This window comes from Montipora foliosa, chromosome 13 (assembly GCF_036669935.1).
Source record: "Montipora foliosa isolate CH-2021 chromosome 13, ASM3666993v2, whole genome shotgun sequence".
NCBI classification, from domain to species: domain Eukaryota; kingdom Metazoa; phylum Cnidaria; class Anthozoa; order Scleractinia; family Acroporidae; genus Montipora; species Montipora foliosa.
In genome coordinates, this window is record NC_090881.1 from 37180448 (window position 1) to 37185071 (window position 4624).

The following is a 4624-nucleotide window of genomic DNA, read 5'->3' on the forward strand; positions in this document are numbered from 1 at the left end:
CTAAACGGGCCCAAAGGGAAAAAAAAAAAGAAAATAAAATTCGCTGTTTTGCTTTTGTGTTTTTCTGCTGTTTAGTCGTAACATGTCCAAGATGAGCAGAGAACGAGAAAGGAAGGAACAAAACTTCAAAACGCACCGTCAGAGACCTTATTTTGTTCATCAAATACTATTGTGCATTGGCGCTGCCGTCCACATCGCCGTCGTAAATCTCTAACGACGATGGCGGCTACATGAGCGTTATCTAAATATATCATTTTATGATGCTGTAAATAATTTCGCGGTCACCCCCAAGTTATTCGGCATAGAAAGTGTGTACCAATATTCCAAGAATACAATTGCTATGACAAAGGGTGTGGATGTTTGGGGATAACATTTGAAAGAATTTTTTTCATCAGGTGCTCGTGTCCTACACGAAACCTGAAATATGGTCATTTTACACGAACGTCATTTGAAAGCTTAAAGCAACGATGATGTCAAGGAAAGCGAGAACGGCAGAAAATAATGCGTTTAGTTAATGAACAAAAACGATGTACACTCCGCACATGCGTTTTAAATGGTATTATTTTTGTCCAACGAAGTGAAATGACAAAATCTGAGGTTTTGTGGAGGACGCGAACACCCCATGATAAATTTTTGATTTTTATCTCCAAAACTCTACACCATTCTTACAAATTTTATTCCTGGAAGTTTGTACACATTTTCCATTGGAAATGACTTGGAATAATCCTAGAGTTGTTATAATATCACGAAGTTCTGTTTTTTCGAGGAATTTTTCGTAACCGTCGTCGTCGTACTTGCTTGAGGTCCCTACTTGGGAGTTTTAGCAAGGACAACGGCAACATCAGCGACGACAACGTATATTTAGCTGTCAAAAACAACACCTTTGCACGCCCTGCACGTGCGTTTTTTCACTTTTGTCCATTTCTTTGCCGTCGTCAGCAAAACAAGACAACGTGAAATAGCCGACTTTGAGGTGTTATCAAGAACGTCAGCACTTGAGGATAATTTTCGTTTAAGTGCCGCTCAGACGAGTGTCATTTTTGAGGAACTACCACACCCTTCTCATATTAAATGAATTAGTCACTAAGTAAATGCAATAACGCGAATTTAAATTTTGAGATGAGGTTCTCGTTGCCGTCGCCGTTGCTTAAGCTACCTAATATAATAATAATAATAATAATAATAATAATAATAATAATGATATCTGACCTGCTAATCGCCCTTACTCCTAGTCGGAGACTGAATTGCTAAGGACGGAGCTCAACGAAGTCGGACCAAGGAGCTGTGCAGCCGGCTAGGCGCTCGGCCTTAACTTAGTACTATCGTAACTACTTCGCAATTATTCCATTTTGTTCAACAATAGGGGCCAATTATTATAAAACTGGATTTTAGGAACGGTTCTAAAGTGAACACAAAAAGTGAACGATTTTCTATTGTATGCTCACGCTGTCGTCAAAACCTGAAATTTGCTGATTTCACGTTTAGTGGACTACGGCAAAAAAATGCACTGAAATGCGTGCCGCTCGTGCAGCAGGTTTATTTTTCCTTCCTCAATCGATGATCTTAAAACAGTAGAAGCTCTTGAATTCAATTTGATTGCCTTAATAGTATACCGCCATTAAGTTGAATTAAGGATCATTCTCACACGTCGGAAGCCGTACTCCTTAATTACGAACTGAGTCTTCTATGTCGACCTTGTGTTTAATATCGTCCGCCTCAAGGACCCCAAGGGACTTACATCCTTCTTCTTCTTCTTCTCCCAATAATTTTCTCAATTGTTTATCATCCGGTAAGCGGATGCCATCGCAGCGGTGAGGCTTTCCTCTTTTAATGATCATTACAGCGCATTTGAAAATTCCAAACTTCTTTTTCATCTCTACCTTGTTCCCATTGTCCGTACAGCTTGAGGTCGTCCATGAAAAATAAGTAATTTTATAATCCCTTTACCATTTCCAAAGTCGCAATCACCTTTCACCTTCCCTAGAGCGTCGGAGTGTAAGTGGTATTAATGACCTCATTAATGACGGTGCAAAAAGGGGAGGTGACAAACCATCTCTCTGAAGAATTCCACGTTTAATGTCTACTTCATCCAGTTTGACCTCCGGGTGTTAGCTCTGTTCTCCAGCCTTCCATGTTGCTTCGCAGGAATCTTATCACGTTATCAGCGACTCAAAGGAGCTCCACGCACTTTATTAACCAGGAGTGCGGTACCACGTCAAAGGATTTCGTGAAATTAAGGCCCACAGATGGATTTTTCACGCGTTGCTAAAGAAATGAAATGTTACTTCCGGTAATCATATCATATCATATCATAAGCTGACAAGAAAACCCACTCACAAGCTAAAGTCACCACACGAACTGTTGTTTCCATCGAAGGTGTTTCCTCGCCCTTCCTCGCGCCCGATCTCAGATCAACTGCGCATGCGTAAATGAACTGACCTCCGGTTTGGAAAAAAAGCTTAATTTGTCATGTCGACCTCCATGCCGTGTTTTAGTTAATGTTACATTATTCGGATGCGGAGTGGGCAGGAAAAGCCTACAAAAAGCTTCTAGCCAGTAGTCAAGTTCCACGAAACATAAATTGCTCCAAATTGCTCGTCTGTCAAAATATCTTTTAGGAAAAGGCGGCGTGGATGACGAGTGCCAAAGATATTGATGATCACATCAATGTCAATCGCTCTGCCATAGCGGATGTTCATCATCGCCAGACCTGACTGTCTCTTTGTAGTCATTATACTTCTTAAAAGACCTTTTGCACTCTGCGGAAGTAACAGGTTATGTGCAAAGAATGCGAAGTAGGACATTTATGTTGGGAAGGAAAATAGGCACTTTTTTGGAAGACTCGATTTGTCAGCCACTTCTGACCATTTGCAACGCCAACGGACAAGCTCAACGAATCCCAAATCATCTCGATAAAACTGAATCGCTGCATCAATTGTGGCGTCACTTGAGCTGACCAATACTTCAGGTACTAAACAAATCAGTTTGGAGACATTCATCTGGATTTCAATGGCGTACGTGTCCATATAGGCTATAAGGTGGTCCAACAGTGGAATGCACAGTGAACGTTGAAAGTACTGAACAGGTGTGACAGCTGGAACATTATCTCGATGTCGCTGTCTTTTGGCAATTCTTGAAAGTGCGGGTTCAACATGGACGTCTTTGCCTTGTTCAACGCTTGCTTCGTACCACCGATTGAAGTGAACCTCGAGCTGCTCTCCGATAGCTTTCAGATCTGATTTCACAGAGCCATCCTGGGTGTAAGCCTAGCGATTTGAGGACAGACAAACACTTCATTACTGTGATCACCGTTACTATGAACTGGAACTGAGTTACGGCTGCCAGAAAACCGTTCGCCTTTGTGTCCGTTTCCTGGTCCCATTTCCAGGATCCGTACTCGTCAAGGTAAAACGCTCCATTTGCAATTACTTCGAATGTCTTGACAATTGCTCTGAAAAGGCTGTTAAATACCTCGAACGCCTCATGCCTCTTCACCCAGCGAGTGCGAGAAAGCGCTGCTAACAGCTCGTGCTTTTAGAAATATTTCCTTAAGTGTTCCTATCATGTTTCTTATCATTGGAATATCACAGGAATGTACAATAGCGAGATTCAGGCAGTGTGCATTGCAGTACGTATTGACTGCTTTGGGGCTCTTTTGTCTCGTAAATGCTTGCGTACCTCTTGCAGCCGAGGGCATACTAAATGCTCCATTATATCCTTGTCCATCCGCAATTTTTCACATCTAATGACCAGGTTTGGAGCGCTCGAGGATCGATGTTGCCACAGATTCACCTGTCGTCCATGCCAAACGTACAAATCCAAGAAATTCTTCGTGTATGCTACAAGTTTCACCAACAAATCGAATTGATATGCAAAGCTGTTCAGTATTCGAAACGTCAGTTGTTTCATTGGCGAGAATCGTGAAGAAAGGTGCACGCTTTGGAATTTCACTAATAATTTGGTTCTTCAAATACTCGTGGTTGTTTTAAGTTACTTCAAAAGGATAACCCAAGACTAATTGCTGGTTTTCACTCACGTGATCAACAGCCATGTTTTTCAACGAAAACAAAAGCGTTTCCGTAATAATAGAGTTAAATTCCCGGAGGATTTGGTGTGGGCACCAACATGGCCGCCTTTTCTTTGTTTAGGGACACCAACATGGCGGTCGTGACGTCATGAGAAAACCGAGAATTACTAATTGAGAAATACTTTTTTTTAATGAAAGAGATGTGTGATCCTCGTACATCTCCGCACAATTTAAACAATAATATTGTTCAGATACCTTCAACGGGATGGGAACCCACGACCTCTGCTATGCCGGTGCAATACTCTACTAAGCGCTGCACCACCATCTGAATCTGAGGCCACCAGAATTTTTAAGGTGTCTATAAGAGATAATTGTTTAAATTGTCCAAAAAAAGAGTGAGTCACTTCTCCCTTTCGTCTAAAAACCCATACTTCAAATATACACATCTTATTCAAATATTTTTTTTTAGTCAGTGCAATTCCGGCAAAAGACGAGAAAGCTGAAAACTTTTTTTTTTTTTTTCTGGAGACCTTTTTCTTGCTTGATCCACCATACTTTGAGATCACTTGCAAAATGTTGAAAAAAAAAAAAAAAAAG